Source organism: Erinaceus europaeus, chromosome 7 (genome assembly GCF_950295315.1).
Source record: "Erinaceus europaeus chromosome 7, mEriEur2.1, whole genome shotgun sequence".
Lineage (NCBI taxonomy): Eukaryota > Metazoa > Chordata > Mammalia > Eulipotyphla > Erinaceidae > Erinaceus > Erinaceus europaeus.
Window position 1 is genome coordinate 82,518,769 of NC_080168.1, and position 11,572 is coordinate 82,530,340.

The 11,572-nt window shown below is 38.0% G+C and overlaps 1 pseudogene; it reads left to right on the top strand.

The window, feature by feature from the left end:
- The first annotated feature begins 1,234 nt into the window (after nucleotides 1–1,234).
- On the top strand, nucleotides 1,235–2,340 carry LOC103112188 (translation machinery-associated protein 16-like; annotated as a pseudogene).
- Nucleotides 2,341–11,572: the final 9,232 nt, after the last annotated feature.

Consider the following 11,572-nt stretch of genomic DNA (forward strand, 5'->3'; position numbering starts at 1 on the left):
GCTTTTCAATTTGATGTAGTCCTAATGGTTTTTGTTTTAGTCTTCCTTGCAGTTGGGTCTGTATCATCAAAGATACCCATGAAACTTAGATGGAAAAGTTCCACCAGTATTTTTCTCTAGGTATTTGATAATTACTGGTCTAACATCTAGGTCCTTGATCCATTTGGAGTTCACTTTTTTTCTAGTGAGATATAGTGGCTCACTTTCATTCTTCTGCGTGTTTCAACCCAATTTTCCCAGCACCATTTATTAAAGAGTGTGTTCTTTCTCCATGTAATAGTTTGGACCCCTTATCAAAAATTCGATAATCATAGGTGTAGTGGTACATTGTTTATTTTTTTAATTTATTTAAAATATTTATTTATTTATCCCCTTTGTTGCTCTTATTGTCTTATTGTTGTAGTTATTATTGTTGTTGCTATTTATGTCGTCATTATTGGATAGGGCAGAGAGAAATGGAGAGAGGAGAGGAAGACAGAGAGGGGCAGAGAAAGACACCTGCAGTCCTGCTTCACCGCTTGTAAAGCGGCTTCCCTGCAGGTGGGGAGCCTGGCCTCGAACCGGGATCCTTACACCAGTCCTTGTGCTTTGTGCCACGTGCTCTTAGCCTGCTGCTACCCTTTGACTCCCCCATTGTTTATTTTTTAAGTTATGACTCAATGAGTGATCCAGTAAAACATCTTAAGTCTTTTGTTGAGAGTAGGTAGGTAATGATTTAAACACATGAAAATTTTAGTACACAGATGTTTGTTTCATTGTTATTCATAGCAGGGAAAGTTATAAAAATGCATCTAAGTGCTGTATTTATTTGATGCTTTCTTTTTATTGCCACCCGAATTATTACTGGGGCTTAGTGCCAACACTACAAATCCACTACTCCCAGCAGCCATTTTTACTTTTTTATTAGAAAGAAGTTGAGAGAGGAGTGGAAGATAGAGAGGGAGAGACAATGATAGACATCTGAAAACTTGCTTCACTGCTCATGTAGCTTCCCAACTGCAGGTGGAGAAATGAGGCTTGAATCAAGGTAACATTTGTGCACATGGTAACATGTATGCTCAGCCAGTTGTACCACTACCCACCCCCATATTTGGTGCTTTTGAAAAAAAGATGAAATGTGAAAAGAAAAAAATATATAAATTGCACATAGAACAGTTTTTGTAAAAAGAAAAAAAAGTATACACACAACACAAAAAGACGTGTACACACAGAAAAAATTAGCTGAAAGAATTTTCACAAATGATAGTTAATGGCCTTCCCACGTGTGTTAGTCTGGATCCTCTTTGGGAATTGCTGCCACTCCTGTGGGTGAAATCGCCAGACTTGGAAGCGTGTAGGTCCCCTAGGACCGCGCTATGCCTAAAGCACTAAGAGGAAAAAGTGGACATGAGAAAAAGGTCGTCTATCCTTATAGTAGAAAAGCAGCTCAGATTACAAGAGAGGCCCACAAGTAAGATAAAAAGGAAAAGTTGAAAAATGAAAAGGCATTGCGTCTCAACCTTATTGGTGAAAAACTACAGCGGTTTCAGAATCACCTTGATCTCCAAAAAGCAAGCTATTCAAAGAAAAATGCTTGTGAACTAATTGAAAGGTATTTAAATCGTTTCAGCAGTGAGCTGGAGCAGATTGACTTGCACAATAGCATCAAAGATAGGCAGGGAAGGTGGCATTTTTCTCGGGAGACAGTCATCAAGCAGAGGATGGAGCGTGAGCGACAGCAGTATGAAGGATATGGCCTTGAGATTCCAGACATTATAAATGCAGTTAATCTGAAAACTTTCAGAGAATGGGACTTTGACCTGAAGAAACTGCCAAACATTAATATGAGGAAAATGTGTGCTAGTGATGCATTTCCCAAGAAGTGCAAGAAGAAAGTTGTTACTACAGCTGTAGACACAGACATAGGAGGATTGGACCTAAAAGATGAATCAAGTGACACAGATAAAGAGATGACTCCTGTGGACCAGTAGACTTTACTTGAGGTGACAAATAATTTGAGAGCTGCAAGTTAGACTTGGATTATAGTAAATAATTGTCTACATACAAGACTTTTACATTTAACTTATTTTCATATATGTTAAGAATCCCATTTGCATTTTCAAAAACAATGTCATGGTTTTTTATTTAAAATGAATGTTTCTTGTATCATTTATATTAAATTACTGAAAGAGTGATGATCCACAAACTCATTTTAATCTGAATTTCTGGGATTGGGGAAGCAGTATGTCTGAAGGCAAACATATTGAAATTTTTCCCACCATGTTTACCTCCTCTCTTATCTTAAGCTGTAGACAGCAGCCTGTTTGGATGCTCTTTAAAATGTCACCAATAGGGAGTCGGGCAGTAGTGCTGGGGGTTAAGTGCATGTGATGCAAAGCGCAAGGATCAGTGTAAGGATCCCACTTTGAGTCCCCCAGCTCTCCACCTGCAGGGGAGTCGCTTCACAGGAGATGAAGCAGGTCTGAAAGTGTCTGTCTTTCCCTCTCTCTGTTCTGCCCTCCTCTCTCCATTTCTCTCTGTCCTATCCAACAACAGTGACATCAATAACAACAACAATAATAACTACAACAAGGGCAACAAAAGGGAATAAATAAATAAATATATTATTTTTTATTATTTTTTAATTTATTTTTTATTTGATAAAGGATGAATTGACAAGGCCGTGGCATAGCAGGGGTGCAGCTCCACACAATTCCCACCACCCTGTTTCCATGTCCCATCCCCGCCCCTGATGGCTTTCCCATTCTCTGTCCCTCTGAGAGCATGGACCCAGGGTCATTGTGGGTTGCAGAAGGTGGAAGGTCTGGCTTCTGTAATTGCTTCCCCGCTGAACATGGACGTTGACTGGTCAGTCCATACTCCCAGTCTGCCTCTCTCTTTCCCTAGTAGGGTGGGTCTCTGGGGAAGCAGAGCTCCAGGACACATTGGTGGGGTCTTAAGTCCAGGAAGACTGGCCGGCATCCTGATGGCATCTGGAACCTGGTGACTGAAAAGAGAGTTAACATACAAAGCCAAACAAATTGTTGAGCAATCATGGACCCAAAGGTTAGAATAGTGGAGAGGAAGTGTTAGGGGGGTACTCACTGCAAACTCTAGTGAACTTCTGCTTTCAGGCATATATTTTGCACTAGTTTATGGATACGTGTGAACATATGCTCTCTCTCACAGAACCTGGTCTATATCTAGGTTTTGGGACTTTGTTAGAAAGTGAACCACCTGGGATGGAATTAGAGAATACTATGAAAGGAAGGGTCTCACCCAAGTAATGAAGCTGAAGGGTTGTCATTCCACACGTGAAGTCTCTGGACACAGTCTGAGCTGAAGCATGTTGAGGTGACAATTGTTGCGTTGATTGGGTTGCGATAGGCAGATGCAATATTATTTGATATGGATTGGGAGAGGCATGCAGGAAAGTGGGCCCTATCCTAAGGTTCCAGGACTGGGGGAAATATAGGCTCTATAGTGGAGATGTGAGGTTCCTGCTGTCTTAGAATTCAAAAAGACAATGGATAGTTGATTGTTATCATCACATTATTTGGTAATTGGGTTAACTTTGAAGAGTCTTTTTGTTGGGGTTTGCTGTATAGTGCCCAGTGTCTTGTGTATAGCTGTGCTGCTGGTTGCTTCTGATCTACTTGGTCTGGGCTTTTGGGGGAGTCCGCGTATCAAGTACACAGCCTGTTTATGGAAGGGACTCAGTCTATGTTTTGAAGACTTCAAGATATGCAATCACTTTTCCCCCTCATATTGATTAGCTAGTGATTTATGTGAGTATACTTTTTTTTTAATCTTTAAAAAAATGTCACCAATAATGTGTTGGTAAACTTCTTAAACATTAAGCCATTTTCTTTATAAAGTAGAGAAAATGTGATATGAAAATCATATACACTGACAAAATGTGTATCCCTTTTATTTATTACCTTAAAAATCAGTTAAGGGATCTGAAAGGTCAGTGATTTTGCTGTTTACTGCCCACATTTAGTCTTATCTTTGGATAAAGGTGATAAGTTATTTGGTTTTTCTGTTTGTGTGCATTTTTCTACTTTTTCATTGTAAAAGGTGATAGAGAACCAGTCACTACAACTTTGTTACTTTATTACTCTCAGAAAGTGGTTAAATTGTCATTTCGCTAGTATTTAAGCACCATGGAAAATCACAGGTGTGGCAGGATGTTGCTCTCCACAACACTTGTTAAGTGCAAAAATCTGTTAAGTCTATTTTCAAAATGAGTACAGTGCAGGTATATCTGAATATTTTAAAGAATAATAATAATTTTTAAAAAGCAATAGTACTGTGACAGAGGTATTCTGTGCTTTTACTGTGTGGGAGAGAGGTGACCTGGTAGAGCACACAGTTTACCATGTGTCAGGACCCAGATTCTATACCAAGCAAATGGAAGCACCAAGCAAACGAAGAAGCATCATGAGCAATGGTATCTTGTACGGTGCCTCCTCTCTCTGACTTGTTGTACTCCTCTGTCTCTACAAAAAAAATCAAGGAAGAGGAGTAAAGAGCCCACTGCCAACAAAAAAGCAAAGTGTTACAGCTTTTCTACTTCTGAAAGTTACAAATAAATTATATTTTCACAAAAAAAATGATAGTTAATGTTACTAATGACTCCAAGATAGTAGAATCAACCATGTTTCTATTTTTTTTACTTTGCTGGTAGTAGGGTCATGCACATGTATGAGTAACCACTTACAAGATAATGTCTTTTTTTCATCCTATTTCAGAGAGAGACCATAACACTGCAACTTTCACAGATTTTATAGCATTCCCATGTAGTTCTAGGTCTGTTTCTCTGGCCTTTAACCATGTTTTAAGAATTATCTTTATTTGGTATTTGTTGAAATTCTCTTATTAATTTTATGATCAGAAGCATAACTATTATTTTTGTAATTTTCTTTGTTATCAAGGGCTCCCCCTACTGCTCAACTAAAAAATTATGAAGATTCAGGCTTCTGTTCTTATTTTCATCTTCTAAAAAACATCATTCTTGATCTTGTTTACCATTTTCCATTTCTTACTTCTTTAGGAGAAACTGATTGTCATTTAAAAATTCTGAAATGTCAGGTTCTAGACTTTTTTTAAAAAGTGAGATATAGGGATCTAGCAGGTGACTCACCCAGTGGATGCACTGGTTACCATGCACAACATGGGAGCTCCGCCCACCACCAAAGTTCTGTGCATAATTTAACCATAACTCTTTTTTTTTTACAGGGGAGATCAACGTTCTTTATTTTATTTTTATATTGATTTTTAAAAAATTTTTTATTTAAGAAAGGATTAATGAACAAAAACATAAAGTAGGAGGGGTACAACTCCACACAATTCCCACCATCCAATCTCCATAACCCACCCCCTCCCATGATAGCTTTCCCATTCTCTAGCCCTCTGGGAGCATGGACCCAGGGTCATTGAGGGTTGCAGAAGGTAGAAGGTCTGGCTTCTGTAATTGCTTCCCCGCTGAACATGGGCGTTGACTGGTCGGTCCATACTCCCAGTCTGCCTCTCTCTTTCCCTAGTAAGGTATGTCTCTGGGGAAGCTGAGTTCCAGGACATATTGGTGGGGTCTTCAATCCAGGGAAGCCTGGCCAGCATACTGGTGGCATCTGGAACCTGGTGATTGAAAAGAGAGTTAACATACGAAGCCAAAGAATTTGTTGAGCAATCATGGATCCCAAGCTTGGAATAGTGGAGAGGAAGTGTTATGGAGGTACTCACTGCAAACTCTAGTGTACTTCTGCTTTCAGGTATATATTTTGCACTAGTTTATGGATATGTGTGAACATAAGCTCTGTCTCACAGAAACTGGTGTATATCTAGGTTATGGGACTTTGTTAGAAAGTGAACTACCTGAGATGAAATTAGAGTGTACTATAAAAGGAAAGGTCTCACCTGAGTAATGAAGCTGAAGGGTTGTCGTTCCACACGTGAAGTCTCTGGACACAGTCTGAGCTGAAGCATGTTGAGGTGGCACTCGTTGCGTTGGTTAGGTTGTGATCGGCGGATGCAGTATTATTTGGTTTGGATTGGGAGATGCATAAGGGAAAGTGCGCCCTATCCAAGGGTTCCAGGACTGGGGGAAGTAGGGACTCTATAGTGGAGATGTGATGTTCCTGCTGTCTTAGGGTTCAAAAAGACAATCGATAGTTAATGTTATCATCACATTATTTGTTAATTGGGTTAACTTTGAAAAATCCTTTTGTTATGGTTTGCTGTACAGTATCCAGTATCTTGTATATAGCTGTGCTATTGGATGCTTCTGATCTACTTGGTCTAGGCTTTTGAGAGAGTCCGCATATCAAATACACAGCCTATATATTAAAAAGATTCAGTTTGTGTTTTGAGAAACTTTGAGACATACAATTGATTTTCCCCATAACTCTTAAATTGAACCAGCCTTGCATTCATGGAATAAATCTTGCATGGTCATGATACACAGTCTTTTCAATGTATTGCTGTATCCAGTTGGCTAGAATTTTGTTCAGTATCTTAGCATGTATGTTCATCAGTGATATTGGTCTGTAGTTTTCTATTTTTGTTGTTGTGTCTCTGTCTGCTTTTGGCTTGATAGAAGATGGTAAGGCGTATTTCTGTGTCCTCAGTAGTTTGGAAGATCTTAAAGGTATGAGCTTCCTTAGAGGTTTTGTAGAATTAATTTATAAAACCATATGGGCCTGGACCTTTTTTTATTGGTTAGAAATGCTTGTCATAGCTATCTCAATTTTTTTGACTGTAATTAGTCTACTAATGTTTTATAGTTCATCCTGGTTCAGTTTTAGAAGGTTATATACTTTTAGGAAATTTTCCATATCTTCCAAGCTCTCTGTCTTTGTGGCATGGGGTTGTTCATAGACATCTCACATGATACTTTTGGCTTCTGCAGTGTCTCTTGTGATATTTCCTCTTTAATTTATAAACTTATTTATTTGATTCTTCCTCTCACATACCCTCCCATTTAAGTACATCTGTCCAAGGGGTTGTCAACTTTGTTTACCCTTTCAAAGAATTAGCACTTGCTAATTGATCTTTTGTATGATTCTTTTATTTTCTATATCATTTATTACAACCCTAATTTTTATTATTTCATTCTGCTTGCTGTAGGTTTCCTTTTTTCTTCTTGTTATAACCCTTTGAGGTATGCAATCAAGTTTTTCTTAACTTTTGCTTGTGTCTTAATATGCCTGTATGACTGAATTTCTCTCTTAATATTGCCATGGGATGCATTGGATCGACCTTCCCATGGTGCATCCCATGAGTACCCATTCATTGGGGAAATTGACGATCCTTCCTAGCTGACTGAATCCACATGGATCCCAGTCACTTTCAAAGCCAGCAACAAGCAGCTCCTGACAGCTTTCAACCTGACGCTGTTGACTGGCTACAGAAAAAGGGCAAATGCTAGAAGAAGAAGAATTGGCATAGCTGTATCCCAAATATTCTGATAACTCATATATTCATTTTTATTTGTTTTCAGGAACATTTTAACTTCTTAATCTCCTATTTGACCCAGTAGTTGTTAAGCAGTGTACTGTTGAGTTTCTGCATATTGAAACTTTTTCTAATTTTCTGCATATTGACGAATTCAACCATAGTTTAATTCTACTATAGTCTGGGAAGATGCTTAAAATAATTTCAATGCTTTTGAACTTACTGAAACTGTCTTTGTGGCCTAACATATGGTATATCATTAAGAATGTCCATGTGGACTTGAAAAGAATGTGTATTCCAGTTTTCTTGGGGTTGAAGATTTCTGAAGATGTTCAGTAGGTCTAGTCTATCTATTTGTTTATTTACTTTTCTTGTGTCTTTATTTATTATTCTCCTGGATGATATTTCTATTTGAGAATGGGGTGTTAAAAGTTTTCAATTAGTACTATATTGCTATCAATGTATTTTCATAGTTTTCTCAGCAGATGTTGGACATATTTTGATGGTCCTTCATTGGATGCATAGATGTTAATAAATTTTAAGTCTTCATGATTGACTAATTCTCTAAGCAGTATGTAATGTCCATACCTATATTTTAATACTTTATTAATTTTAAAGTCTGTTGTGTTAGATATGAATATAGTTGTTCTTGCCCTTTTTTGTGCTCCATTAGCTTGTATGATGGTTTTCCATCCTTTCTCTTTATGTCTGTTTTTGTCCTGTCAGGTTAGGTGGGATTCCTGGAGACAACACATGGTTGTGATGTGTTTTCAGATCTATTTTCTTACTCTATACTTATTAATAGATGAGTTCAGACCATTGACATTTATTGATATTATGTCATAATTCTGAACTTGTCTTTAGCATTCTAATATATGACGTTTTTGGTGTTGTTATTGTTTATAAGAGGCCATTTAGAACTTCCTGCAAATAGGGTTTAGGGATCGTTGATTCCTTCAACTGTTGCTTGTCTGAGTAGGTTTTTATTTCCTCCATGTAATTTGAATGATAGTCAAGCTGGATACAGTAGTCTTGGTTGAAAGCCTCTTTCATTGAGTGTTCCATATATATCTTGCCAGTTTCTTCTGCTTTCAGAGTTTGTATACAGAAATCTGCTCGTAATCTTATGGAGTTTCCTTTGTTTATGGCTCTTTGTTTTTTTTCTTGCAGCCTCAGAATATTTTCTTTATATTAAGTATTTGTCATTTTGACTTTGTTTTATTTTAAATAATTTATTTATTTAAAAAAGGAGACATTAACAAAACCATAGGATAGGAGGGGTACAACTCCACAAAATTCCCATCACCAGATCTCCATATCCCATTCCCACTCCTGATAGCTTCCCCATTCTTTATCCCTCTGGGAGTATGGACCGAAGGTCATTGTGGGATGCAGAAGTTAGAAGGTCTGGCTTCTGTAATTGCTTCTCCGCTGAACATGGGCATTGACTGGTCGATCCATACTCCCAGTCTGCCTCTCTCTTCCCTACTAGGGTGGGTCTCTGGGGAAGCGGAGCTCCAGGACACATTGGTGGGGTCCTCTGTCCAAGGAAGTCTGGTCAGCCATCCTGATGGCATCTGGAACCTGGTGGCTGAAAAGAAAAGAAAAATAGAAATACAAAACCAAATAAATTGTTGAACAATTATGGACCTAAAGGCTGGAATAGTGCAAATGAAGTGTTGGAGGGTACTCACTGCAGACTCTTGTGTACTTTTGCTTTCAGGTATATATTTTGCCCTAGTTTATGGACACATGTGAACATATGCTCTATCTCAGGGGACCTGGTCTTTATCTAGGATTTGGGACATTGTTAAGAAGTGAACCACCTGGAATGGATTAGAGAATACTATGAAAGGAAAGGTCTCTCCTGAATAATGAAGCTGAAGGGATATCATTCCATACGTGAAGTCTCTAGACACAATCTGAAGTGAAGAATGCTGAGGTGGCACTCGTGTTGATTGGGTTGTGATGTGTGGATGCAATATTATTTGATATGAATTGAGAGAAGCATGCAGGAAAGTGTGCCCCATCCTAAGGTTCCAGGACTGGGGGAAATACCAGCTCTATAGTGAAAATGTGACGTTCCTGCTGTCTTAGGGTTCAAGAAGACAATGGATAGTTATTGTTATCATCACATTATTTGGTAATTGGGTTAACTTTAAAAAGTCCCTTTATTAGGATTTGCTGTATAATACCCAACATCTTGTATATAGCTATGCCACTGGTTGCTTCTGTTCTCCCTGGTCTAGATTTTTGAGAGAGTCAGCATATCAAAGACTCAGCCTATGTATTAAAAAGACTAAGTCTATGTTTAAAAAGTTTGAGACATATGATCAATTTTTCCCCTCTCATATTAACTAAATAGTAGTATATATGACTACAATTTAATAGGAGTGTACATAAACACCATTCTCACCACCAAAAGACTGTGTCCCACCCCACCCCACTCCACCCCACCCCGCACACACACCCCCTGCCTCAGAGCCAAATGTCCACCCTCCTCCTCACCACAGGGTTTTTACTTTGGTGCCCTACTCTTAATTTACTCAAATCCTGCTTTTAGTTTCCCTTTCTGTTCTTCTTTCTCAACTTCTGTTGATGACTGGGATCATCCCATACTCATCTTTATTTTTATGACTTAGCTCACTTAACATAATTCCTTCTAGCTCCATCCAAGATGGGTTAGAGAAGGTAGGTACTTTGTTCTTAATAGCTGCATAGTAGTCCATTGTTTGTATATAACACAGCTTCTTTATTTTTTATTGGGAGGTTCATAGTTCACAGTACAGTTGTTGGCACATGAGTACAATTTCTTATTTCCCTAACTTAGGTATCTGCAAAACATTTTCACCCCAAAATTAGGTCCATAATCATGTATCAGCACCTGAAAGAGAGTTTCCCACACCCTCTCTTTCTTTCTTCTTTCCCCAGAATCCTTTCTTTGGTTAAAAACACCAAACCAACCCAAGATTTACTTTATGCTTCCCCCTTTTTGTTCTTGTTATTTTAAGTTCTGCTCAAGAGTGAGGTCATTCCATATTCATCCTTCTCTATTAACCTCCCAATAAAAACTTAAAGGAAAAAATCATGATACAGTTATATTATTCACTTCACTTTGATTAGAGCTTGAAAGAATTATGCTAAATGAATTTTTTTATTCCTTGCTCTCTCCCATGCATCATACATCAGATTGTGATATTTCTTTCTTAGTGGATGTTAGAGGCAAAACCACTTTGCTATCCAGCACTTATTTGTCAAGTCACTTTTGTCTTAAAGGATCTGCCTTACTATCTACAGGGGTGATTTATTTGGATGGGATGCCTGGTTTTTCTTCTTCCTTGGTGTAGACATTCCCTCTTGAACTCATGTTAAAATTACTTTAATTATTGTATATTTATGACTGAAAATATGAGAAAATATAAATTGATATCTTAAAATACCAGCTAGAGCCCCATATTCTATCTCAATTTGATGCTGAGGAATTACAACAACATCAATTACTACAATTAATATAAATAGTAACTGATTTATACAGTACCTACATCAGCACATCTTCTACACACATTGACCATTGCCCCAGTAGGCATTATTATTTTCCTGGAAATTGAGAAAAGTACAGTAATTTCCCCAAGGTCCAACAGTAGGTGAATTGTCTAAGAATATTCTTTAAAGGAGTAAAGTGAAAGTTTTATCTTCTTTGAGCCACCACATTCCAAATACTACCATGATGCCAGTTGGACTTCCCTGGGCTGACAATCCCACCAATGTGCCCTGGAGCCCCGCTTCCCCAGAGCCCCACCTCACTAAGGATGAGTGATAAAATTGTGAGATAAGAGGGGTACAATTCCATACAATTCCCAGCACCATAGTTCCATATCCCATGCCCTTCATTGGAAGCTTCCCTATTCTTTATCCCTATGAGAGTATGGACCATAAATTAAATCACCTTTAATCTTAGACCCGAGAGAGCAGAAGCAACTGATCATGTCAGTATATAAGATATAGTTATTTTAAAATAACATTAAATGATATAAATCATGGTAAAATCTTGTATGGTATAGTAAATCCTCACTATGGGATTTTCAAAGTAAATAAAATTGCCCAATAAGTTTGTTATAATAATAATTATCTATTGCCT